A 27,871-nucleotide genomic window follows, 5' to 3' on the forward strand; every position below is an offset into this window, starting at 1 on the left:
TGTTCTAAGTAAGTTAGAGATTTTAACTCACTATCTTTATGACTACACTCTGTCATTTCTGGGTAAAGAAACACAAGGAAGCTAAGTAAATTGCTCAAGGTCATTTGGCTCTGTGGCTGAGGTAGGGCTTGAACCTAGGGAGCCTGGCACCAGGTAAAACAGGAGAAAGACGGTGACAGGGAAATCTGAAGAAGGGAAAAAACCCATCAGAGCCACTTGTTTTCCCCAGTGTTTTGAAGAAAACTTTGCAGCCTGTCCTCCTCCCCACTGCAAACCCCACTCTGCAACTGCTTCTTAGGGCCGGGTGTGTACTGAGGCCCGTGTCCCTAAGGCAGAGAGGGGTCCAGCTTTAGAAGCGAGGGATTGCATATGGAGGGAGCTCTGCGTGAAATTCGAGAAACTCTACCCAATCATCCTATGTCCCTAGGACTTGGCTCCACTTTCCCTTCGGGATGGAAACAAACAACGTTTCCAGCGAGTATCCAGCTAGTAGTGACTGCTACTGGCAGCTACTTTGCAAATGTTAACCCTGCCACCTAGTGACCACTTTCTGAATGTCACCTGGAAGATTACCATGTAGAACAGTGGTCCCCATCCTTTTTGGGACCAGGGACCCGTTTCATGGAAGACCATTTTTCCATGGACGGGGGCGGGGGAATGGTGGGGGAGGAGGGATGGTTCAGGAGGTAATGCGAGCCATGGGGAGCGGCAGATGAAGCTTCCCTCGCTCGTTCACCACTCACCTCCTGCTGTGCGGCCCCCGTTCCTAACAGGCTGAGGGCCGGTAGTGGTCCTCGTCCCCGGGGGTTGGGGACCCCTGATGTAGAACATCCCATGTTGACCTCAGCATTGCCACCACCCTGCCTGACGGCTGAGACTTTCTCCTGCTTAGAGACCCCATGTGGCACTGACCAGCTGACATGTCATTACAGTTTTAGGGCTGCTTTAGTCATACCTGCAGAATAAGAGCTGAGCTGTCATTTCCTCCTCTGTTTCCTCAGGATGATAAGGTGCTTGGAGTACAATGAATATGTCTCAAGAGCACGTGCCAAGTACTTATGGGAGGAGGTGACTTCTGTCCCTACAAAGGTCTAAGTTCCCACTATCCCTTGTGCTTGATTCTATTACAGCTCTTGAATGTTCTGTTTCCTTGTATGTCCCTCTCCTCCATTGAATTGTGAAAACTGTGAGGTTGGGGACAATGTCTTGCTTATGTTTTATCCCCACAGCCTGGTTTGGTGTCTGTCTGATGAATGCCAGTTGAATGAATGGATGGAAGGTATAGCTATAAATTCACAGCTCTTTCCACACTCTTCCCACATTTTTCCAGTTGAGGCATCTTCCCCTTTCCACTCTCAGTATGAACAATGTCATTTTTTCTTCAGCTCTCAGTCTTCTCCTTATTCATTTATACACTCAGCACATGCTTAGCACTTGACCTTGTCTTGAATTTTGGAAGTATGAAGGTGAAGTTGGGAAGTCTCTAACTTACGCCCACCAAACCTCCAAACTTACTTGCACCTGCACCTGATTCTCCTTGGACCCAATGCCACTCCTTCCAGATGGGCTCTGAATCCCACGGACCACTCATTGGAATCACCTGGGAAGCTTTAACAGTGACTGATGTCTGGCTCCCAACTCAGAAAATCTGATGTCTTTGGTCTTGAGTGCAGGCTGGGAATCGGAATTTTTAAAATGCCTTCAGGGACACCTAAACTACAGCCAGGATTGAGACCTGATCTCTGTATGCTCCCCTTCTTAGGCTTCAGCAGGTAACCTCACCCTCACTTGAATTTCTATCTGTTTCCATTCTATTGGGTCATTTCCAAGTCATACGCAATGCCTGAAACTCTTTTATCTGAACATAAGAATGAAAAATCCTCCCTGGATCCATTGTCCATAGCAACTATAGGCTCTCTTTATGTACGTTCCAAGTCAAACAAAATTCAAGAATAAGTTGCCCACACAGGCTCTCTCTGCTTTCCCATCAACCATTCACTCTTCAATCTACTCCAGACTGGGTTCTGTGCCAGAATTGATCACTCTTGTCATTCAAAAACATTCATATCTCTTGGCCTCAAAGACCCCATGTTCTCCTGTTTCTCTTTCAGGCTACCTTTCTACCTGTCCTCTCAATGTTGAGAGTTCCTCAGGACATGGTGCTCGGCCATCTTTCCTTTTCACTCTGCTTCTCGTGCTTTCCAGGCTCTGGGACCGTGGGGCTGATAATGCTTGCTCAGACCATTCCATCAGTCTCCTACCTGCATATCCAAATCCCTTTTTGGTCTGCTTCTCCATTAGGTGTGTGACAGGCATCTCAGATCCCATATTCCAAACTGAATCTTGATGTCCCCCTACCCTTAGATGATCCACTTACACTGCTTCCCGTTGCATTAGTTTCCTGCGACTTCTGTAATGAATTACTACAAATGGATTGGCTTAAAACAGCATACACTTATACTCCCAGTCTGGAGGCCAGAAATCTAAAATTAGTTCCTCTGGGCTGAAGCAGGATGTCAGCAGGACTACACTTTCTCTGGGGGCTTCAGGGATAAATCTGTTCCTTGATTCTTCCAGTTTCCGGTGGTTGCCAACATTTCTTGGTGTATTAGTGAGGGTTTCCCAGAAAAACAGAACCAGTAGTGTGTGTGTGTTTGTGTGTGTGTATGTATAGTTTTATTATAAGGAACTGGCTCATGTAACTATGGAGGGTGAGAAGATCTGCAGTCGTCAAGCTAGAGACTCAGGAGGGTCCATGCTGTAAATTCCAGTCTGAGGGCAGGAGAAGAGGACTGTCTTGATTCAAGCAATTAGGCAGGACAAGTTTCCTCTTTCTCAGACTTTTTGTTCTATTCAGGTCTCCAATTTATTGGATGAGGCCCACCCACATTAGGGAGGACAACCTGCTTTACTCAGTCTACTGAGTCAAACAAAATCTCATCAGGAAACACCCTGACAAACACACCCAGAATGATGTTCGACCAAATGTCTGGACATCCCGTGGCCCAGTCAAGGTGACACAGAAAATTAATTATCAGACTTGGCTTGTGGCCACATCACTCCAATTTTCAAGGGCAGCATCTTTAAATCTCTTTTTGTTCCATTTTCACATTGCCTTCTTGTATGTGTGTGTTTAAATCTCCCTTTGCTTCCCTCTTATAAGGAAGATTGTATTTAGGGCCCATCCAGTTAATCCAGAATAATCTCTCATTCTCAAGACCCTTAAATTAATCATATCTGTAAATACTCTTTTTCCAGATAAGGTAGCATTCACAGGTTCCAGAGTTGAGGACATGGATATCTTTTGAGGGTCCGTTATCAAGCCTCCTACGCTAACCCATGCAAAGGGCACTTTAATCCACCCAGTTTCTTAAACCAGAAATTCAGGACTCACCTTTGTCATAAAATTCTCCCCAACCCCATCTGATCCATTGACAACGCCTGTATTTTCCATCTTCTAAGTAATCTCGAATCAGTTCAGCTCTTTCCATTTCCTCTGCTACCAACCTAACTCAAAACAGAATGTCTTTCCTGGACTATTTTAATAGTATACTTATGTCAATTGTAATTATCTCCTTATTTGCAGGGTTATTGTTGAATAACCCTTATTTGCAGGGTTATCTGTCTCCAGTCACTAAGTTGTAAGCTCCTTGAAGGTAGGACCGTCTATGTTTTTTTCGCCATTATATTTTAGACCCCAGCAAAGTGCTTTGTATAGGTTAGGTGCTCAATAAATATGTACACACGTATGAATGGATGGATGGTACCTTTCCTGCCATAGAGGAGCTACTAGTCTGGTGAAGGGGCCATTCGATGGCTTCAACCCTAAATTACTTTACTTATTCATTTACACTATTTGTATTGAGAGCCATCTGTAAGCCAGACGTTCTAGTAGCCTCAAAAAATCCACCAACTGACAAACTACATAAAACTCCTTGCTCTCATGGAACTTTGCATTTTAGTGTGAGGAAGGACAATGTATAATAAATGCATTCTATATATAGTGCTTATATATCACATTAGAAAGTGATAAATGATATGAAAATAATAGAGCAGTTCAAAGGGGACGCACTTGTAATTTTGGATGGGGTAGATCTTCCTGAGAATTTCATATTTGAGAAAAGAATGAATGAGCTGAGGGGTGAGTCATGAATATATCCTGGGAAGGAGCTTCCCAGGCCGAGGGAAGTATAGTTGAGGAAGTCCCTGAGGCAGGAGTGGACATGGTCAGTTCAAGGAGGATGAGGATGCCAGTACGGCTGGAGTGAGGGAGTGAGGCTGAGAGCAGGAGGAGATGAGGACCAAGGGACCATGGGGCCAGTCTGTGCAGGACCTTGTAAGACAGTGGAAGGATTTGGCTTTTCCTCTGAGTAAGATGGGGAGCCATTGGAGGGTTTCCAGCAGAGAAGGGACACCATCTGACTCACATTTTCATTGTATCCCTCTGGCTGCTGTGTGGACTGCAGGGGAGCAAAGGTGGAAATAAGAACCCTGGAGAAGTTATTTCAGTAATTGAGGTGAGAGATGGTATAGATTGGACCAGGGTGATAGCAGCAGAGGTGTTGAGAACCGGGCGGAATTGAGATATATTTTGAAAATAGGGCCAATAGGATTCCTTGATCGACTGGACGTGGGGTGGGGGCGAGAGAGGGAGAGAGAGAGAGAGAGATGCCAAGAATGACGCCCAGGTTTTTGTCTGGAAACAACTGGAAGCTAGACTAAATTCATAGTTTTGTCTGAAACTCCTGCCCCAAACATCTTAATTCCATAAAGTCACTGGAACGGCTCTGCAGTCCTGAACTTTGCAGACAGCTGCTCAGAGTTGTCATCCGTCCTCCCCTGGAGAGTGTCTGATCCCTCCCCTAAACGTGCGCCCCGCTCTTCTCTCACACCCGTGCGCAGGGACTCTGTCACTTTGCCTTCAGCACAGTGCTCAGCCTGCAGCCCACATTCCATCCGTGACACAATCCCACTGCATCCCTGGATGTTCCTCTCGAGGTTGGTCTGAGCCTTGACACACTGCTTGGGGTACCCTTCTGACCCTAGCCTTTTGTTCACACCCAGGGCTCTAGGAGGTTGACCTGGTTATTTTTCTTGCTCACAGTAGTTTCTCCTTATTCGTTCTGGTCCAGAACACTTGAGGTCATTCAGTAGTCCCTGGATCTCTGTTGGCCGGGGTGGCCTGACCAAGTACCACTTTAAGTAACAGTGCCCTGTTTACTCAACTTCTTCCTGAATTTTTAATATTCTTGTTGACAGGGGCTTTGGGCTAGTCTCTATGACAGGTTCAGTGGAAAGGCCATTCCGTTAAGAAGCTGCAGCTGTTATGAAAGAAGGCTCACTCTCCCTGTGTGTGTGCAGTTATGCCGGTAGGGGTATCGGGTGCCACAGGGCTTTGGGAAATGTCTGCAAAGTCAGTGGCAAAACAGTTGTCTACAGCTGGCCTGTTTTGACCCCGTCTCTCACCCTACATAAGCCTCCAGCAAGTAACATGAAAGGGTCAAGCATCTCATGTTTCTTCCCCTAATGAGAATCAGGGTGCCACTGTGATGGCATTTCTCCCCACTTTCAGTTGCTGGGGGACCCCGTTTGTGCGTGCACATTGTGTCCTCCAGCCCATAAACCCGCGTGTACTTGGAAAGAAAAGTCTCTAGGGGGGATGGAATTTAAAAGGATTTTCGGGCTTCCCTGGTGGCGCAGTGGTTGAGAGTCCGCCTGCCGATGTAGTGTATACGGGTTTGTGCCCCGGTCCGGGAAGATCCCACGTGCCGCGGAGCGGCTGGGCCCGTGAGCCATGGCCGCTGAGCCTGCGCGGCCGGAGCCTGTGCTCCGCAACGGGAGAGGCCACGGCGGTGAGAGGCTGGCGTACCGCAAAAAAAAAAAAGGACTTTCAACTCGTTGTTCAGGAGCAGTGGTCACCAGCTTCTCACTAAATGCAAGCTCTCCCAAATTCTACAGACACCCCCAAAAACCTCAAGAGCCAAACGCTCCGGCCCTGCCCTTCCCCCACCCCAGGGGGAGTGGTGCCCGGTCTGCCGCGGTGCATGCTGGGTAGGCTGGCTGTAAGCAGCAGCGGAAGTGAGAGGCTCCTCAGGTGTGTGAACCGAACAACGGGAAGTCCTGCAGGCCTCCGCGCGGCGGGGGGAGGACTGAAAATGGCGAAAATGGCGAAAATGGCAGGGATGGGAGGGTGGGGAGAAGTTTTTCAGAGCTTTAAACTGAAAACTGCTTTCGAGGGGAGCAAAGACTTCTCTGGTGGTCTCCCAAGGGTGCTCCAACCCGCAGCTGTGCCCTGGTCTGGTTAACTTCTTAATTTACACCTCCTGGGAGCTCTCCTCTAATCAGACGGCTTGGTAGGAGAGGTTTGGGACAGGAGCCGAAGGCCGGAGACTCTCCATGTTACCGTGACGGGGTGCGGGGCTGAGCCAGCTTGGGCAAAACCGGGGGTGCTGATTTCACACAACGCATAGTATACGGGTGAATTTATCTTTCGTTGCCATGTAATCAAATTAAAGGGCAAGAAGCGGCTTTTTCTCAGTTTTCTGAAAGGGGTTGCAGCAAAACCCATTATGAGGCCTTTATCCTTGCATGGATTGTTTAGCTTGGTGGGAGCAGAGGAAGGGAGGTGTGTGTTGGTTGAGAGGATGAACTCCGGTGGCAGTGTGAGAGGTGACAGCCAGGTCTGCAGGAGCCTGTCTCTGGAATGTGAGTGGAAAGAAGCACCTCTGAGCTCTCGTGCAAGAGAACTGCAGTGTTTTTTTGTGTGCTCCTAGGGTCTCATAGGTATGAACTTTAGAATCTTGGAATGTCCTCTGCTAGGTTTCATGTGAAGGGTCATTGAGCATTGACTGTGGGCCAGGTATTCTTCCAAGGGCTTTCTGTGTATTAACTTAGATTTACAAGTTACTGAATATTTACAATTGCTGAATATTGTTAAGAACAAAAACCAAGTAGCACACTAGTGTGCGTTGTGTTCTTTTGTTCCTATACAAAAGTGATTATATGTTATATATATTTGCAGGTGAGGGAAAACTTCTGGAAGGGTAGCCAAAGAAATGGTTTAGCGGTTGTCCTTAGGAGACTGAGAGACTCCTCAACTGGGGAACTATGGTGTGGGAGGGAGATTTTTTCATATAGTACACTTTTGTTCTGTTTGAATTCTTTTAGCCATGTGGGATGTTTCAATAAAAAATGTTACATTTATTTTTTTAGGAGAATGAAATGAAAACCCTGTAGTCCAAGGCAACTTTGTGGATCAGGCGCTGTGGGCTGAATCCTGGAGAAGGACAAGTCCAAGGTAATACAGTGGATAGAGAACCAGGGGACAGGATGGAGGGGGGATCTTTGAGGAGATCTAGTTTGCCACAGAGGAGCTTGCTATCTTGGTGACTAAATACCAGCTCTAATCTCAAACTGGAAGGAAAATTGGAAATAGCAGTTAAAGTTCACTTGACAGGAACCAATGTCAAGCTAAAGTAAGAAATATGAGATTGCACCTGTAACTGGCCCACTATGCCACTATATATCATTCTAATCCCAAACTTGCCTCAGCCAGAAAGACAGGTGGTCCTCAACTCTCTCATACTGGTAGGCTCCACCCCAGCCTGTGAAAACCTATACTGTGATTATTATTACTGTTGCAGGCAGTCAGGAAACTGGCCCAGTCATCTGGTCCTCAAATATGGAGATGGAAGTCACTGCTAGCATTGTGAATGGTCCAAGACAAATGGGGTCCCAAACTTGCCACTCCAAGGAACGCATCATCTTACAGAGATAACACACGAATCATGAGCCCTTAATGGAGGCTTCACTGTGTTAAGTCCACCAGAGGAATAGATCCAGAGTTATGGGGTTTCAGAGAATAGGATTACATTAGTCAGGAGGCAGTCCAAACATTTATAAAAAGGACTTTGCTTGCCACTTAGGATTTTGGTAGAAGGAAGGGACGATATTTCATGCAGGAGAGTGGCTTAAGTAAAGAAGGTGAGGTGTGTTTGCAGAACAGGTGAGTGAGTTTGGTTGAAATGCACGGGGTTTGAAAGAAATGCAGGAGGAGCAGTCTGAAAATATCAGGTAGGGTGATGAGTTCCATTCTGGGTAAGCAACAGGGACCAGTTTAATTGTTCTGAGCACAGGAGTGCCAGGACTTGAGTCCTTCAGGAAGATGAATTTTGCAGCAGGGTGGAGGTGAAGAGATGAAGGACCTGGGCCGGGGAGGTGGATTTATAGGCTCTGGGATTAGTCCTCCAGCTGAGAGCTAATGAGAGTCAAGGAGGAAGAAAGAAAAGGTGGAGACAGTCATGACAGATTTTGCAAAGGGCGCAGAAGAGAAGTGATGACTGATTGGGTGTCAGGAGTGACGGAGCAGTTGGTGGAGTTTTGAGGCTGGCTGGCTAAAAGGAAAGGGATAGAATAAGTGGATTTGGTGGCAGCAGTGCTAAGGAAGAGAATTAGGGGGTATTTTGGGGGTTCTTGTACCCTATACACAGAAGTTTGAGACTGGAGCTTGGGGGAGAAGCTGGAGTTTTTCGGGGAGAGCGAGCTCTGTAGTGGGAATAGTTGAATCCCAGATATTAGATGATTTTGCAATTAGGGGTTTTGAAAGAGAAAAAAGAAAATTATCAAGCAAGACAAGCTAAGGAAAGAGGTGACGACAGAACAATAAGGAAGGAATGGAGTCACAGAATCTTGGCTACGGCAGTTTAACACAGGAGTTGGTGATAAAACGCCCCCCCCCCACCACACACGGAAAGGTGAGAAAAATGAGGTGAGAAAGGCTATTGGTTATGGCAGCTAAGTGGTCACTGATGACTTTTGAAACTGTTTTTAGATTTAAAGCATAGTTTGCAAATTTCAGGGCTGTAGGCTGAATCCAACCATAAGAAGGTAATTCATTTCATCCTCAGTGTTTAAAAAAATCAGATTAATAACTAATATTTAGAAATTGTTAGATTTCACATAAAAATCCCAAATTTCAAACCACCCCTAGCCCTCATTCCTCTTGGGTTGGATGTTGGCTGGAGGCCCTGTGTCGGCGGTGTAGTGGAGGGAGTGTGAGAGGTTGGGGGGGATTGACCCCTCCAGGTTGCCACAGCTGCCCCCAGCCTCCTTGTTGCAGTTCTGATGTCAGTGTGTTTGCACTTGGTTAAGGCATGTGGAACTGGTGAGGAAATAGAGGTCACTTACTCTTTCAAGTAGAATACTCCTTTGAAAGTTTGGAGATGACGTGCAGAAGAGAACGGATGGTTAGTCAGGGCAGCAGGGAGGAGAAGAATGAGTGTGTTAGGGTAACGGAGCCTCGTGCTCCCTTTGGTGTTACCCAAGAGGAAGGATTGAAGTAAAGAGGAGGAGACTAAAGAGGTGGGGGAGGAAGGGATTGATAAAACCAAAATTATGTGTGGGAACTGAGTAAGAAGCAAGATTGGAAAGAACAGGAACCTCTCTGCCTTTGAAATAGAAGCCACAGACAGAAATAACAAGGGGGATAACTTTGCGGGGGAGAAGAGGGATTGCAGGAGAAGAGCCGGGATTCATGTTATGTGTGGGTGGGCTAATAAAATGGGGCTGAGGTCAGGGCCAGACCAGCATGTTATGGGGCGGTGGGGTAATTCTCGGGGCAGGGCAATAGTTTGGCAGTCTTGAAGTGGTATTCCTTAAATATTTATCTAGTAGTCATTTTCTTATAACTAAGAGAAGCTGATTTTCTCTTTAAAAAGTGCATGCCTATGTTTATATTTAGAAATTGGGGTTTATTACAGACCCAGATGTAGCATAACATTTACACTTAGTTGAAATTGTCTCACACATCACATTTTCTGTAGTGATGAGTACTCCTATTTACTAAGTATAGGGGAAGTGTACTATTCATGTATTGAATACATGAATTGTTGAATAGTAGTAAAGTGTAGTTCAATATGTATTTAAAAGTTTCTTTTTCTGACTTACATGATAGCAAAACAGATCTCATTTTTCTTTAGTTCTCTCTCTCTCTGTCTTTTTTTTTTGAGTTTCTTTTTTTATTTCTGAACCAGACAACTTCATGGAAGTCTTAGGTCAGTGCTTCAAACTGAGATACTAATGTGAACCACTTGTTACTGATACATACTACAGTCTGCATCCTGCAGTTTCAGCATGTCATTGGTCCCTTGGTGCCGGCCTCAGCTGTTCTATCAGCTGATCTCAAGATCTGTGACTCTGTGGGCAAACCATCTAACTTGCTAAAGCACACCGTAGAGAAAAGGCTGTGCCTTGCAGGATGCTTTAATATATATGTTGGTGGGAGCCAGGAGTGGGCTTATGTCTGGCCAGTTATGTGAAAAGTTTCATGTGGACAGCTGAGTTCACTGGCAACAAGTTGCCGACATTCCTGTGTTGGCTCAGTGCACCTTCCTGATAAATTGGTATCTGTAATGGGTGCTTGGATGGCCCAATCCTTCTTGTGGATGTGGGTAGGATTTAGGCTGCAATATGGAATCAGTTTGCTGCTGGTATTATAGTGGATGTGAAAGTAGGTCTATTCAAGGCAAACAAAAGGACCACCAAGACTTAGGGAGGGACTTGCAGATTTGTGGCGGAGAGATAAAGGGAGAGACCAGAATGCTTTTCTCAGGAGGCCAGCAGGGTGTTGCAGTGATGGTTCTTGCAGGCTTATGTCAGGCAAGTGGGGTCAGAATCGAGGGTGGACTGATGGTGGCTTGGAGGGAGTGGGGAAGGAGAGGAAGTGAAGGAAACTGTGATTGGATTTCAGAATTTTAGTCATTTTAGTGACATATTCCTTTCAATGAAATATCTTTAAAGTTGCTTTTAAAAATACAGCCCTATAAAATTATGATTAAAAATGCATTTCTGCGATGTGTGAATTGCTTGGAGGACTGACTGCCACTATAAGCTTCACGTGACTAAGAACACTCCAAATTGTCTTTGGTCTGATATGAACATCCGAATTGCAGTGCATTTGTGGCAACCTTCAAAATAATAGATTTCTCATGTGACTGAACATGATACCTCACCTTAATTTTCATTTTAGTTTTTCTATCAGTCATAACTGAGTTACACTAGTCACTCATACATGCTGAGGACTGGCAACCTACGTGGATATAATAGTTAGGTGTCATTAAAATGATCTGGTTAGCATTCATGGAGGGATAAACACTAGCGTCATTATGATTGTGACTGTCCCTCAACCTCCCTGAGTCTTACTTCCCTTATTTTAAACTGTGGCGGGGTGAGAGTGGGGGTGAGGCGGGTGATCTCTTTTAAATGTCAGAGAACGTGACAATAAGCCAGGATGGTAGTTAGGACTGAGTTTCAATGTGCTGAAAGATAAACTGATGCATATTAAAATGTTTAAGCATTTCCCCGAGCAAATATGGATTCTAATCAGGCAGAGACAAACCAGAGGTAGTTAGGGGCTAGAGGCAGGACTCTCATAGAGAAGACTTAGAAGCAAAGCAAGGAGATTATATGATTGGCTGTAGCTTAAGCCGATGCCGCATTCAGGAAAGCCTAGTCGGCTGTCTGTGATTGGTTCTACTTAGGTTTCGATTTCTTAACCCTGAGGCATTTACAGGCTTAGATTTTGGTTGGCTTACGTAGGTGCCAAGCATTAGAGCTGCATTAGAGCATTTGAGTCACCTTGGTCTAATGCCCTCCTTGTTTAATTAATTTAACGCATGTGATGAGAATAAGAAGGCAGCAGCACAGACTTCTTGGGTTGGAGTTTGTACTTGTTTAGTTTTGTTAGGAGAGCTAGGCCATTTGTAGCATTGCCTCAAAGACTCTTCTGAATTCCAGGAAGACAGTTATTGTCAGTTACATGTTTAAAGCTCCTTGTAACTAAAATATACGTTTTTAGGCTACACAGTAGAGCTGTTTAGAGAACACAGGGAGACCTTGTATAATCAGTGCATACAATATATTTATTCTTATTTTATAGGATTTAGGATATGGTGTTACTACTTTAAATGATTCTGGAGCTTATGGTTTTTGCTTCTTTGTTTTCCTATGTGTTTTGGGATGCTTCTGCTGCTGTTCAGGATCTAGCATCCAGGACCCACAAGCAGGATGTGTCTTTCCTAAAATGATCCCACTCTTTGGCCCCTGCAGGAACTGAAATTTTGCAGGAAATTCTTAAGGAATGTTGTGGGTCCCCGTTGTTGTGATTTTACCTATTTCCCTTGTCTTTTTGGAGTGGTCAGCCTCTAAGCACTGTCCTTCTACTGTTGATCACTATTGTACTGTGAGCCATCGTTGGGGAACTCTGGGAGAAAGAAAACCTCCCTGACTCCACCTCCTCCTTCCAAGGGCCAGAATCCCACTTCCCAAATCAGCATGTTAATCTTCTCCACAGAAGGGGTATCATCCAGTGATATTGCATCAGGTACATACTGAATTTCTTGATCTGACGTCTGCAATTCTAGTTCGTTAGCCAGGCTTTCTTCCTTTCTGGTTCTACCTGGGCAACTCTGCACTGGAACATGGCTGCATTTACTGAAGGTGATAAGGTATAGCTGGTGAACTCTGGTTTCTTGATATTTAGCTACCAGGTCTTCTAAAACCTCATTCCTTATAGGCACATCAAAATATATTTTTTTCATACTATTATTATTCCTCTATTTTTTTTCTTGGTTGATCTTGCTAGTGCTACAAAAAGATTTTTTGTTTGTTGTCTGTTGTTCGTTTTCTAGCTCATCAGTATCTGCTCTTATTTTAGCTGGATAGTTGACTAGTTTTAGTTTGTTATGTTACGGATCTGCTTAGCACTGGCATTAGGCGATGACAATAGCAGATGATAACTAGGAGGTAATAATGAGTTACTAATTAGATGTCTCTGTGGACTAATTAGTAATGAGTTACTAATTAGATGTCTCTGTGGCATTGTGTCGTGCGTTCTATGTAGATCACCTCTAATCTTCCATGCCAGGTAGGGAATATCTTACGTGTTTTGCCACGATGAGGTGGAGGTTCAGAAAGGTCACATGCCTTGCCCAGGGTCACCCAGCTACCAGTGGCTGACCAGGAATTTGGAACCCGCTGATTGCCAAGCCTGTGAGCATTCCACTAGATCACGCTGTCACTCCACAGGGACTCCAGAGTTTCTATTTCCGTTGATGGATTTGATTTCTCTTGTCTCCAGCTTTTTTCTGTTCTTCCTTTCTCACTCATGTGCTCCTCATGCACGATCTCCTCTCCGTTCCTTTGGCAGAATGTATACCTTCTAATTGAGCCTCCATTAAACACACAACTCCGCCTATTGCTAAGTAAACCTTACCTGACTTTGATTAAACTGTCCACTTGCAGGGGTCCTGGTTATCACACATTTCCAGATAAGGCTTGAAAGCGTGATTTCATTATTGAAGATAATACAGTTAATTAATAAATGCTTATTAACGTATAAAAAGAGAGAGTTAAGTTATCATGGACTTTAATGATTTATACCTAATTCCCAAAGGTATACAAGGCAGCTTAAAACAGCATATTTAATACTGTGCTAGATACTTTATGTACATTAATCCTTTTCTCCCATAAAAAATCTTATGAGATAAGGATTATTCTTTTCCAAGTCCGTATAATGAGAAAGGAGCAGGTTAAATTCATGCTTTTCTCCAGTGCCTAAGCTCTTTCTACCACACTTATCTGTCTCTTTACTAAGTTGTTTGTAATATTAATTACCAGATATCTCAGTTATATTAGTGTTTGGAGATCAGCATTAAAATTTTCTCTACATTTTCTTGGTAGAAATGAGAAACATACACACACGCACACACACACACACACACACCACACACATGCATGTATATAGATAGATAATAGATAGCAATAGGGAGAGAAAGAGAAGAGAAAAGCCTGTGTTAATAAAATGTGTATATTTTTGCACATTTAAACATGAATTTGAAATGGTAAATTTGATGAGGATTTTTTCAGTAAATTTAAAAGACTGTAATTAAATGAAAAATATTTGAAGTCACTATAATTCAATTCCGTAGTGTTTTAAAATGTCTTAAAAGTAGATTATTTAAAGTACTGAATCATATCCCACCCCACCTCTGCCCCCTTCATGGACAGGTCTTAAATGACAATCTGAAGATGATCTCAGCCATTTGTAGAAAAACTTATTGATCAAAAGGCTCCATATATGTGTATACACTATAATAATTTAAAAAATATCTTTATTGGAGTATAACTGCTTTACAATGTTGTGTTAGTTTCTGCTGTACAACAAAGTGAGTCAGTGATATGTATACATATATCCCCATATCCCCTGCCTCTTGCATCTCTCTCCCACCCTCCCTATCCCACCCCTCTAGGTGGTCACAAAGCACCGAGCTGATCTCCCTGTGCTATGCGGCTGCTTCCCACTAGCTATCTATTTTACATTTGGTAGCTTATATATGTCAATACTACTCTCTCACTTTGTCCCAGCTTCCCCTTCCCCACCTGTGTCCTCACATCCTTTGTCTACATCTGCGTCTTTATTGCTGCCCTTTTCCTAGGTTCATCAGCGCCATTTTTTTAGATTCCATATATGAACGTTAGCATATGGTATTTGTTTTTCTCTTTCTGACTTACTTCACTCTGTATGACAGACTCTAGGTCCATACACTTCATTACAAATAACTCAGTTTTGTTCCTTTTAATGGCTGAGTAATATCCCATTGTATATATGTGCCACATCTTCTTTAACCATTCATCTGTCGATGGACACTTAGGTTGTTTCCATGTCCTGACTGTTGTTAATAGTGCTGCAATGAACATTGTGGTACATGACTCTTTTTGAATTACGGTTTTCTCAGGGTATATGCCCAGTAGTGGGATTGCTGGGTCATGTGGTAGCTTGATTTTTAGTTTTTTAAGGAACCTCCATACTGTTCTCCATGGTGGCTGTATCAATTTACATTCCCACCAACAGTGCAAGAGGGTTCCCTTTTCTCCACATCCTCTCCAGCATTTATTGTTTGTAGATTTTTTTATGATGGCCATTCTGACCGGTGTGAGGTGATATCTCATTTGTGGTTTCGATTTGCATTTCTCTAATGATTAGTGATGTTGAGCATCTTTTCATGTGCCTCTTGGCCATCTGTATGTCTTCTTTGGAGAAATGTCTGTTTAGGTCCATTTTTGGATTGGGTTGTTTGTTTTTTTGATATTGAGCTGCGTGAGCTGCTTGTATATTTTGGAGATTAATCCGTTGTCAGTTGCTTCATTTGCAAATATTTTCTCCCATTCTGAGGGTTGTCTTTTCGTCTTGTTTATGGTTTCCTTTGCTGTGCCAAAGCTTTTAAGTTTCATTAGGTCCCATTTGTTTATTTTTGTTTTTATTTCCATTTCTCTAGGAGGTGGGTCAAAAGTGATCTTGCTGTGATTTATGTTATAGAGTGTTCTGCCTATGTTTTCCTCTAAGAGTTTGATAGTGTCTGGCCTTACATTTAGGTCTTTAATCCATTTTGAATTTATTTTTGTGTATGGTCTTAGGAATTGTTCTGATTTCATTCTTTTACATGTAGCTGTCCAGTTTTCCCAGCACAACTTATTAAAGAGGCTGTCTTTTCTCCATTTTATATTCTTTTTTTAAATTAAATTTAATTTTTTATACAGCAGGTTCTTATTAGTCATCCTTTTTATACACATCACTGTATACATGTCAATCCCAATCTCCCAATTCATCACACCACCACAACCCGCCCTGCCACTTTCCCCCGTTGGTGTCCATACGTTTGTTATCTACATCTGTGTCTCTATTTCAGCCCTGCAAATCGGTTCATCTGTACCATTTTTCTAGGTTCCACATATATGTGTTTATATATGATATTTGTTTTTCTCTTTCTGACTTACTTCACTCTGTATGACAATCTCTAGATCCATCCACGTCTCTACAAATGACCGAATTTCGTTCCTTTTTATGGCTAAGTAATATTCTATTGTATGTATGTACCACATCTTCTTTATCCATTCGTCTGTCGATGGGCATATAGGTTGCTTCCATGTCCTGGCTATTTAAATAGTGCTGCAATGAACATTGGGGTGCATGTGTCTTTTTGAATTATGGTTTTCTCTGGGTATATGCCCAGTAGTGGGATTGCTGGGTCATATGGTAGTTCTATTTTTAGTTCTTTAAGGAACCTCCATACTGTTCTCCATGGTGGCTGTATCAATTTACATTCCCACCAACAGTGCAAGAGGGTTCCTTTTTCTCCACACCCTCTCCAGCATTTGTTGTTTGTAGATTTTCTGATGATGCTTATTCTAACTGGTGTGAGGTGATACCTCATTGTGGTTTTGATTTGCATTGCTTTAATAATTAGTGATGCTGAGCAGCTTTTCATTAATTTCTCTTCCAGATTTTTTGTCATTAGTGTATAGGAATGCAAGAGATTTCTGTGCATTACTTTTGTATCCTGCTACTTTACCAAATTCATTGGTTAGCTCTAGTAGTTTTCTGGTAGCGTCTTTAGGATTCTCTTTGTATAGTATCATGTCATCTGCAAACAGTGACAGTTTTACTTCTTCTTTTCTGATTTGGATTCCTTTTATTTCTTTTTCTTCTGTGATTGCTGTGACTAAAACTTCCAAAACTATGTTGAATAATAGTGGTGAGAGTGGGCAACCTTATCTTATCTATCTTATCTGATATGAGTACTGCTACTCCAGCTTTCTTTTGATTTCCATTGTCATGGAATATCATTTTCTATCCCCTTACTTTCAGTCTATATGTGTCCCTAGGTCTGAAGTGGGTCTCTTGTAGACAGCTTATATACGGGTCTTGTTTTTGTATGCATTCAGCAGTCTGTGTCTTTTGGTCGGGGCATTTAATCCATTTACATTTAAGGTAATTATCAATATGTATGTTCCTATTACCATTTTCTTAATTGTTTTGGGTTTGTTTTTGTAGGTGTTTTCCTTCTCTTGTGTTTACTGCCTAGAGAAGTTCCTTTAGCATTTGTTGTAAAGCTGGTATGGTGGTGCTGAATTCTGGTAGCTTTCACTTATCTGTAAAGCTTTTGGTTTCTCCATCTAATCTGAATGAGACCCTTGCTGGGTACAGTAATCTTGGTTGTAGGTTTTTCCTTTTCATCACTCTTAAGTATATCTTACCACTCCCTTCTGGCCTGTAGAGTTTCTGGTGAAAGATCAGCTTTTAACCTTATGGGGATTCCCTTATATGTTATTTGCTGCTTTTCCGTTGCTGCCTTTAATATGTTTTCTTTGTATTTAATTTTTGATAGTTTGGTTAATATGTGTCTTGGCATGTTTCTCCTTGGATTTATCCTGAATGGGACTCTCTGCGCTTCCTGGACTTGACTGACTATTTCCTTTCCCATATTAGGGAAGTTTTCAACTATAATCTCTTCAAATATTTTCTCAGTCCCTTTCTTTTTCTCTTCTTCTTCTGGGACCCCTATAATTTGAATGTTGGTGTGTTTACTGTTGTCCCAGAGGTCTCTGAGACTGTCCTCTCTTCTTTTCATTCTTTTTTCTTTATTCTGCTCTGCAGTAGTTATTTCCACTATTTTATATTCCAGGTCACTTATACGTTCTTCTGCCTCAGTTATTCTGCTATTGATTCCTTCTAGAGAATTTTTAATTTCATTTATTGTGTTGTTCATCACTGTTTGTTTGCTCTTTAGTTCTTCTAGGTCCTTGTTAAACGTTTCTTGTATTTTCTCCATTCTATTTCCAAGATTTGGGGTCATCTTTACTATCATTACTCTGAATTCTTTTTCAGGTAGACGGCCTATTTCCTGTTCATTTGTTTGGTCTGGTGGGTTTTTGCCTTGCTCCTTCATCTGCTGTGTGTTTTTCTGTCTTCTCATTTTGCTTATCTTACTGTGTCTGGAGTCTTCTTTTCGCAGGCTGCAGGTTCATAGTTCCCATTATTTTTGGTGTCTGCCTCCAGTGGGTGAGGTTGGTTCAGTGGGTTGCGTCGGCTTCCTGGTGGAGGGGACTGGTGCCTGTGTTATGGTGGATGAGGTTGGATGTTATCTTTCTCGTGGGAAGGACCATGTCCAGTGGTGTGTTTTGGGGTGTCTGTGGACTTGTTATGATTTTAGGCAGCCTCTCTGGTAATGGGTGGGGTTGTGTTCCTGTCTTGCTAGTTGTTTAGCATGGGATGTCCAGCACTGGAGCTTTCTGGTCATTGAGTGGAGCTAGGTCTTAGCGTTGAGTTGGAGATCTCTGGGAAAGCTCTGGCCGATTGATATTACGTGGGTCCGGGAGGTCTCTGGTGGTCCAATGTCCTGAACTTGGCTCTCCCACCTCTGAGACTCAGACCTGACATCCAGCCAGAGCACCAAGACCCTGTCACCCACACGGCTGCTAGTGTTGGAGCGTCTCCTGCAGAGGGAGGGGATGGCTGTGGCTCACCACAGGGACAAGAGCACCTGCAACAGAAGTTCCGGTTAGTACTCCTTGTTGTGACTCCTGGAGTCCATCATTAACCCCACCAAAGGGCCTGCAGGCTCCAGCTGGGTCATCTCAGGCCAAACAACCAACAGGGAGGGAACTCCCATATCCATTTTTAATGTTTTCATCTTTATCTCCATCTCTGGATTATAAGCTCCTTGTGAGTGGAGACCTCTTTTCTAGTTCTCTCCTATCTTTTCAGGGAACTGATCATGGTCAGGCCCTTTATATGCTTACTAAATAGTGGCGGACAATCAAAAGTGCTTTGAGGCCCTAAGAGGAGATGCCCATGAGTAAAGAGGGGAAAAAATGAAGACGACATAGATGCCTGGCAGGAGAGGCTGATTGTGCAAGATGGAAACTGGCCCTGAAGCCTCACTGTCTGCTCATAGGGCTTCTTATTCAGGCTTCAGTGTTAGACCTGCGCGGTCTCCTAGGAGTTTCGACTCGCCCAGGAAACAACAAGAGTCGGAAGTCGATGCAAAACGCAAGAGGTTTATTGAAGGCCGGTGCACCGGGGTTCCTTGGTCCTCACGCAGGAGGTCGAAGAAGGAACCCTTTTGGGCGCGAATATGTCAGTTTTATAGGTTCCCACTTCCCCGTATGTAAATTATAGATTTGGTTGTGTTCTCCTGCTGATTGGTCCCGGCTTAGGCTCGGACCAGAGAGGGAACTTGTCCCCAGCTGCCTGATTGGTCTTTGACAGACACCTTTTTTACATTTTGTTATCTCCCTCCTTCTCCCCAGCTGCCTGATTGGTCTTTGACTGACACCTTTTTTACATTTTGTTATCTCCCTCCTTCTCGGAAGGGGGCCGGACATCCTGGAAATTCACCCATTGTCTAAGAAGCCCCTATTGTCTGGAGAGTTCTTAATCATTAGCTGGAACAGTGTCCCTCGAGTCCCACATCAGTAACCTAAGATGTGGAGATTGCAGGATTTAATGTTGTTACCCTCCCCTCCACCATGAATAGGGACACTTGCTGGGGTCACAGGGCATCAGTGATCTGCTGTGACTCCAGGTTGGGGTGGCTATTCAGGCAGATATTCTTTTTTGAACAACCAGACAGGCTGTCTCCTGAGATCTGACCAAGACTGGAACTTGGAGGAGATTCAGCTGGCTTTGGTTCAAACCAGACAGACTAAAACAATGTCAACAGTCAGGGGAAGGATTCTAGACCCTGCAAGAGATGCTTCTTCACCTTCAGCCTGAAGACTGTAGACTCTTAGCATGAGCCTTCTAGCAGTCTAAGTGTCCTTCTGCACTGCCACCCTGTGCAGAACCATGGATGAAGGTCTTCAGTGGGAAAAGATAACGGTTGAAAAATTTTCAGTAATAACACTAAGTGATATTGCAGCCATGTCAACATATCATGGGTAGAAACAACAGAAGCTTATTCACAAAATAGAAGATTCTTAGTTGTAGAAAATTAGCCTAAACTTCTTGGAGAACTCTTAATGCTGCTGTTTACTGAGTGTTGACCATGACCAGAACATTAGACCCATATAATTGTCTGGACTCAGTTGGGTGAAAAAGATACTGTCTCTAAGAGGGAAGTAAAATGGAGTGGAGAATTGGCAAGGATGTTTTCCATGTTAACACATATATGTGGAATCTAGAAAAATTGTACAGATGAACCTATTTGCAGGGCAGGAATAGAGACACAGAAGTAGAGAATGGACATGTGGACATGGGGGAGCGGAGGAAGGGGAGGGTGGGACGAACTGGGAGATTAGGATTGACATATATACACTACCGTGTGTAAAACAGACAGCTAGTGGGAACCTTCTGTATAGCACAGGGAGCTCAGCTCAGTGCTCTGTGATGACCTAGATGGGTGGGATGGGGCTGGTGGGAGGGAGGTCCAAAAGGGAGGGGACATATGTATATATATAGCTGAGTCACTTCGTTGTACAGCAGAAACTAGCACAGCATTGTAAAACAATTACACTCTAATTAAAAAAAAATACTTTGGAAGCAGGTGGTCTGCTAAGGCTAGTGGCACCTCACCATGACCCTTTGGACCTGGTGTCCAGTCCCTTGTGCATTATGCAGTCCTCTTTTGGGTCAGGGCATTAGAGTTAGTTTGAAGCATAGCAGCCAGCCAATTCCATGGCTTCTTTATCTCTCTCTGTCTCTGTATCCCTCTATTTCTGTCCCTGTCTTACACACACACACACAGACAGACACACACACACACACACACACACACACACACACACACACACACACACTGACATTTGTATGAGGGGGCACAAGATGGAACATAGAATGTGGTTTAACTTTCAGAAGTTTAAATGAGAGGCTCTTTGTTAGTGAAAAGCAAACAAAACAAACTGGCCACGAGGTCAGCATGCTCTGGAATGTAGAATTGTTTGTCGCCAGTCAAACAGCCGCCTGATGTTGGGTTTACATAATGTTTCAGCAAACCGAAACAATGAGGACGTTTACCATTAACTCAAGGCCTGAGCCATAAAATCAGAATGGGGGAAGATGAGGGTCACTAATTCTGATCCTCAAGGCCCTCAACAAACAGCTCTGCCCAGGGCAAAATAGCTCCTTAGACCAAGTCGTCCAAATTTATTAAACACCTAGTATTTTGCCAAAGACTCTTTGGATAGGAAGATGAAAGACCCTTGCCCCTTCATAGGGCATGCCTCCCAGGACCATGCTGATGTCTAGCTGGTAGACAGAGAAACAAATAATGGTGAGGTGGCACTGTTAAAGTGAGTTTCATTTTAGACAAAATTCCCTGTGTAAGAATAACAGAAGGGAGAGGCCAAGTTCACCTACTAGTCAGAAAAGGTGCCCAGAGAGATAGCATTTGAGTTGAAACTGGCAGGAAGAGTAGAAGTTTCCCAGGACCACAAACTGGAGGTGATGGGGTAGGAGCCGAGGTGCATGCTGGAGAGAAGGTTAAATAAGTGCAAGGCGTGAGGAGCCTGGATTATTCCAGAAACTTCTAAAAATAATTCAGTGTTGTCAAGTGTGAAGTGAGGAGTGGCAGGAGAGGGAGTGGGGAAGGTGGCTGTCTGGTCAAGAAGGGTCTTATGCGTATGTGAGAGTAGGTGCTGATGTTTTTCCTACGTGGGGGAGGATGCCAGTGACATTTTGAGCTGCGGTAGTGGCTTGGCCACAGTTGCTTCTTAGAAAGGTCAGTGCGTTGGCTTTGAGGAGGACAGGTGGGAGGGGGTGACTGGAGGGATGATGTGGTCCTGAGGGAAGGGAAGGGCAACTTTGTAGTGGACACACTGAGGAGTTGTCAGGCCCAGGTGAATTGTCAGAGACCTGCACAGGCAACTGTGGGATTCATGAGGGGGACAGTGGGACAGCAGGAGTGAGCTGTATGGTCAGCTCTAGCTCCAAGCAAATGCCAAGGCTTGGGAATGGCCCTGGGCAGGTCCAGGGTCTCATCTGGCTTCTGAGAGCCATTCTTAATGCTGAGCAGTAGCGTCACTGCTGGCCTAGGGCATGTGTCAACTCTGAGGGGCACATCTGATGTCCTGCTGCTCTGCCAGTGTCTGGAGCATAGCAGAGGATCTTGATAAATATATGTTGATTGAACAGGGCCTGGTACTAATATAGGAGCTGGGGATACAGCCATGAGCACTATCACACGAAAACCCTGTTCTGGAGGAGCGTATATTCCAGGTGGTGAGAGAAGCAGTCAGCAAAAGAAACAAAATGCATAAAAAGCTAGATGGTGAAATATGCTGTGAGGACACAATAAGGTGGGGAGCGTGGTTTGCAATTTTAAATAGGATGAGTGAAGACCTGGAGGCGGTGGGGGGGGGTGGGATGGGGACACCCATTTGGCTATGGGGGAGAAGAGCCTTCCAAGGAAGGAAAAGAGAGCCAACGTGTTGAGCTGGGTGTGTTGTTAGCTTGTTGGGGAGCAGCAAGGAAGCCAGTGTGGCTGCAGTGAGGTCTGTGAGGTGGAGAAGTGGAGTGAGGGCAGGGGTGTGTCGGGCTGGGGAGCCATTGTCCTCTACTCTGAGTGAGATGCAAAGTCCAGTTTATTCTCCCTGCTACCCTGAGCTGTGCCCCGTTCTCCTCTCCTGCTTCTTCCGATCACGATTACAACCTACCAGTGCACATTTTATAGACAACTGGCCCAGACACATGCAGGAGTCAGTGCCATTGAAGTAAGAGGTAGGAGGACTGCTCTATTTTAAAGGGCCTGAAGAGCTATAGTAATCAAACACCATGTTTTAATTCTTAGGATAAGGAGGGTGATTGGAATGTGGGCTCATATTAGATGATATTAGTTCCCCTTAATTTGCTTAGGTGTGGTTATTCTACTAAGGTTACAAAGGAGAATGTCTTCATTCTGAGAAGACGAATGCTGAACTATTTAGGGGTGCAGTGTCCTGATACCAGCAGCTTACTTTCACATGGTTCAGCATACACACACATAGGCAGGATCAAATGGATACATACATACATACATGCATAATGCCAAATTATGAACAGCTGTTCCGTCTTGGTGGTGGGTGTGTAGATACTGGCTATACTAGCCTATCAACTTTCATCTTAGAAAATTTTCATGTTAAAATGTTGGGAAAAATTCCCTCGTTACGGTCCATTTCTTTTGGCTCTGCCTTTGGTTGCTGTTATTTATGCTCATGAGATTCTGCCTGGCGCCCTAGGCAGTTTATTTACTTTGGGTCAGAAATGTTTGTCTCTGGAGACTTAAAAGAGACACAGAGCATAGGGATTCAGGTGGGATGTCAGATGGGTGGCATCTGAACCCCGTTGGGCTGGCAGGCCCCAGTAGAACAGGACCATGAGTCAAAGCATGGTAGATAGATGCCTTATGATTTTAAGAGACACTTGTAGGACAAGAGGAAGGCAAAGAAGAAATGGAGAGGTTAATTAACCTTGGAGAGGTTAATTCCTCGCTGGAGTGTGTGCTTTTTCCCTGATGTCGAGAACCTAAATTATTCCACTATTTACCTGCTGTGTGACTTGACAAAAGGCTAATGTGATTTAGAAACTCAGTGGTCATCCAGAAAGTCTATTTTTTAGACTTTTAGGTTACCAGGCTCTGTCAGGGGACTGGGTTTTGGTGTATTAAATCTCAAATTTAATCCAGGGGCCAATATGTCTGTGAATATTAGAAAGTTCAACTCCCCTTTTCACGGATCACATCAATTCCATATGGTATTTTCCACGTGGAAGCAAGAAATAGCATATCCAGAAAGCTGGGCTTAGCACCTTTGGATCTCCTGATGAAATTTCAGCATACAGATAGGATGTGAGCATTTATATACAAACAACCTCTGCCAGGCACCCAAGACAAAAAATAAATAACCCTTTATTATTATTAAAAATAACTTAGAGCTCAGAGAAAAGATGAATGTAGGTGGTAATATATAAAGGACTTCCTAAAGAAAAAGTTGTTCACAGTCTTTTATTTGGTTTAAAAAAAAGTCTTTTGTTTTGCTGCAGGAATAACAATAAGAGATAAAAATCATTTGAAACTAAGGGAGGAAGTAGAAAAATGGTCACTATTTGTAGCTTGGTCTATTCTCAGTATAGTAATAATAATAATAGCAACTATAGCAACAGTTGATGATTTTTGAGCGCTTACTATGTGCCAGGCATAGTGAGCACTTTTAAAATTCAACTAATTTAATTCTTGTGACAAACCTATGTGGCAGCTACTATTATTATCTTTACTTTAGGGAGCTGAGGCCCAGAGAAATTAAATAACTTGTATGAAGTCAAATGACCAGCAATTAACATAGATGGTATTCAAGCTGTCTCTTGAGGCGAGCTAAATAAAACTCTATCCTATTTTCTAGAGGCATATTTTTATTTTCTCCTTTCTCTATGGTAAGCCTTGTTCTGGTCTCTCTGGAGGATATATTGAAAATGATGGCCCACTACATTCCTAGCAAGCCAGGTCTTTACAGGAGTGGTCCCCAATTTGTGACTGTAGACCTTGGGGTACCAGTGATTTCCTGTTGTCACTAACAATAGCTTGCTATGGGCCATGCCTTCTGCTATATACTTCACATGTTTTATTTCAGTATTTTTAAAAAATTTGACTCATAGTTAAAAACAATAGTGTTGTAAAGCAGGACTAAGTTATACGTATATATATTCAGAAAAAAAGTTTCACGAAACAACACTTATATTTACTATTTGTGATACACTTTGTTACTTTCCATTTTATTCTGTTTCCTTTAAAGAATGCTGGTTGTCTCATGTCTCATTTTATATCCTGCTAAATGGCTTATAACCCATTGTTTAGTAAAACACTAGCTCGGCTGGAGCTGGTGGGAAGGCATGGGTTGGTCTCAGAATTTGTTCCACGTCTTGTGGAGAGTGCTGTCAAAGGAAGTGAAGGAGAAGATAGGCACAGACCAGTTGGGGAACAAATACTACTATATCCCAGAGTACAAGAACTGGAGAGATTGGTTCAGGATGGCGGAGTAGAAGGATGTGTGCTCACTCCTTGCAAGAGCACCGGAATCACAACTAACTGCTGAACAGTCATCAACAGAAAGATATTGGAACTCACCAAAAAAGATAACCCACATCCTAAGACAAAGGAGAAGCCACAATGAGACAGTAGGAGGGGCGCAATCACAAAAAAATCAAATCCCATAACTGCCTGGTGGGTGACTCACAAACTGGAGAACACTTATACCACAGAAGTCCACCCACTGGAGTGAAGGTTCTGAGCCCCTCGTCAGGCTTCCCAACCTGGGGGTCTGGCAACGGGAGGAGGAATTCCTAGAGAGTCAGGCTTTGAAGGCTAGCCGGATTTGATTGCAGGACTTCGACAGGACTGGGGGAAACAGAGACTCCACTCTTGGAGGGCACACACAAAGTAGGGTGTGCATCAGGACCCAGGGGAAGGAGCAGTGACCCCATAGGAGACTGAACAAGACCTACCTGCTAGCGTTAGAGGGTCTCCTGCAGAGGTGGAGGGTAGCTGTGGCTCACCGTGAGGACAAGGACACTGGCAGCAGAAGTTCTGGGAAGTACTCCTTGGCATGAGCCCTCTCAGAGTCTGCCATTAGCCCCACTGAAGAGCCAGGTAGGCTCCAGTGTTGGGTTGCCTAAGGCCAAACAACCAACAGGGAGGGAACCCAGCCTCACCCATCAGCAGACAAGCGGATTAAAGTTTTACTGAGCTCTGCCCACCAGAGCAACACCCAGGTCTACCCACCACCAGTCCCTCCCATTAGGAAAATTGCCGAAGCCTCTTAGGTAGCCTCATCCACCAGAGGGCAGACAGCAGAAACAAGAAGAACTACAATCCTGCAGCCTGTGGAACAAAAACCACATTCACAGGAAGATAGACAAGATAAAAGGCAGAGGGCTATGTAACAGATGAAGGAACAAGATAAAACCCCAGAAAAACAACTAAACGAAGTGGAGATAGGCAACCTTTCAGAAAAGGAATTCAGAATAATGATAGTGAAGATAATCTAGGACCTCAGAAAAAGAATGGAAGCAAAGATCGAGAAGATCCAAGAAATGTTTAACAAAGACCTAGAAGAATTAAAGAACAAACAAACAGAGATGAACAATACAATAACTGAAATGAAAAATACACTAGAAGGAATCAATAGCAGAATAACTGAGGCAGAAGAACGGATAAGTGACCTGGAAGACAGAATGGTGGAATTCACTGTCACAGAACAGAATAAAGAAAAAAGAATGAAAAGAAATGAAGACAGCCCAAGAGACCTCTGGGACAACATTAAACATAGCAACATCCACTTTATAGGGTTGCCAGAAGGAGAAGAGAGAGAGAAAGGACCCAAGAAAATACTTGAAGAGATTATAGTCAAAAACTTCCCTAACATGGGAAAGGAAATAGCCACCTAAGTCCAGGAAGTGCAGAGAGTCCCAGGCACGATAAGCGCAAGGAGAAACACACCGAGACACAAAGTAATCAAACTGACAAAAATTAAAGCCAAAGAAAAATTATTGAAATCAACAAGGGAAAAACAACAAATAACATACAAGGGAACTCCCATAAGGTTAACATACAAGCCAGAAGGGAGTGGCATGATATATTTAAAGTTGTGAAAGGGAAGAACCTACAACCAAGATTACTCTACCCAGCAAGGATCTTGTTCAGATTCAATGGGGAAATCAAAAGCTTTATAGACAAGCAAAAGCTAAGAGAATGCAGCACCACCAAACCAGCTCTACAACAAATGCTAAAGGAACTTCTCTAAGTGGGAAACACAAGAGAAGAAAAGGACCTACAAAAACAAACCCAAAACAATTAAGAAAATGGTAATAGGAACATACATATCAATAATTACCTTAAATGTGAATGGATTAAATGCTCCAACCAAAAGACACAGGCTGGCTGAATGGATACAGAAATAAGACCCATATATATGCTGTTTACAAGAGACCCACTTCAGATCTAGGGACACATACAGACTGAAAGTGAGGGGATGGAAAAAGATATTCCATGCAAATGGAAATCAAAAGAAAGCTGGAGTAGCAATACTTATATCAGATAAAATAGACTTTAAAATAAAGAATGTTAAAAGAGACAAGGAAGGACACTACATAATGATCAAGGGATCAATCCAAGAAGAAGATGTAACAATTATATATGCACCCAACATAGGAGCACCTCAATACATAAGGCAACTGCTAACAGCTGTAAAAGAGGAAATCAACAGTAACACAATAATAGTGGGGGATTTTTAACACCTCACTTACACCAATGGACAGATCATCCAAACAGAAAATTAATAAGGAAACACAAGCTTTAAATGACACAATAGAGCAGATAGATTTAATTGATATTTATAGGACATTCCATCCAAAAAGAGCAGATTACACTTTCTTCTCAAGTGCACACGGAACATTTTCCAGGATCACATCTTGGGTCACAAAGCAAGCCTCAGTAAATTTAAGAAAATTGAAATCATATCAAGCATCTTTTCGGACCTCAACACTATGAGATTAGAAATCAGTTACAGGGAAAAAACGTAAAAAACACAAACACATGGAGGCTAAACAATACGTTACTAAATAACCACGAGACCACTGAAGAAATCAAAGGGAAATCAAAAAACACCTAGAGACAAATGACAATGAAAACACGACTATCCAGAATATATGGGATGCAGCAAAAGCAGTTCTAAGAAGGAAGGTTATAGCAATACAATCCTACCTCAAGAAACAAGAAAAATCTCAAATAAACAATCTAACCTTACACCTAAAGGAAGTAGAGAAAGTAGAACAAACAAAACCCAAAGTTAGTAGAAGGAAAGGAATCATAAAGGTCAGAGCAGAAATAAATGAAATAGAAACAAAGAAAACAATAGCAAAGGTCAATAAAACTAAAAGCTGGTTCTTTGAGAAGATAAACAAAATTGATAAACCATTAGCCAGACTCATCAAGAAAAAGAGGGAGAGGACTCAAATCAATAAAATTAGAAATGAAAAAGGAGAAGTTACAACAGACACCGCAGAAATACA

General features: G+C 43.3%; 1 protein-coding gene across 2 annotated transcripts in view; it reads left to right on the forward strand.

Annotated features, from left to right (window-relative positions):
• The first annotated feature begins 5,991 nt into the window (after positions 1–5,991).
• Positions 5,992–27,871, forward strand: part of PIK3R1 (phosphoinositide-3-kinase regulatory subunit 1) — a 959,753-nt gene continuing 937,873 nt past the window's right edge. Inside the window, exons 1-2 of one of the 2 annotated variants that reach the window (XM_079916424.1) lie at positions 5,992–6,094; positions 7,213–7,297. The gene's annotated coding sequence lies outside the window, so the exon portion shown is untranslated. Of the gene's footprint in view, positions 6,095–6,337; positions 6,784–7,212; positions 7,298–27,871 lie in introns of those variants that run through there. The other variant, XM_079916400.1, reaches the window with a different exon arrangement.

Source organism: Stenella coeruleoalba, assembly GCF_951394435.1.
Source record: "Stenella coeruleoalba genome assembly, chromosome: 3".
NCBI classification, from domain to species: Eukaryota; Metazoa; Chordata; class Mammalia; order Artiodactyla; family Delphinidae; genus Stenella; species Stenella coeruleoalba.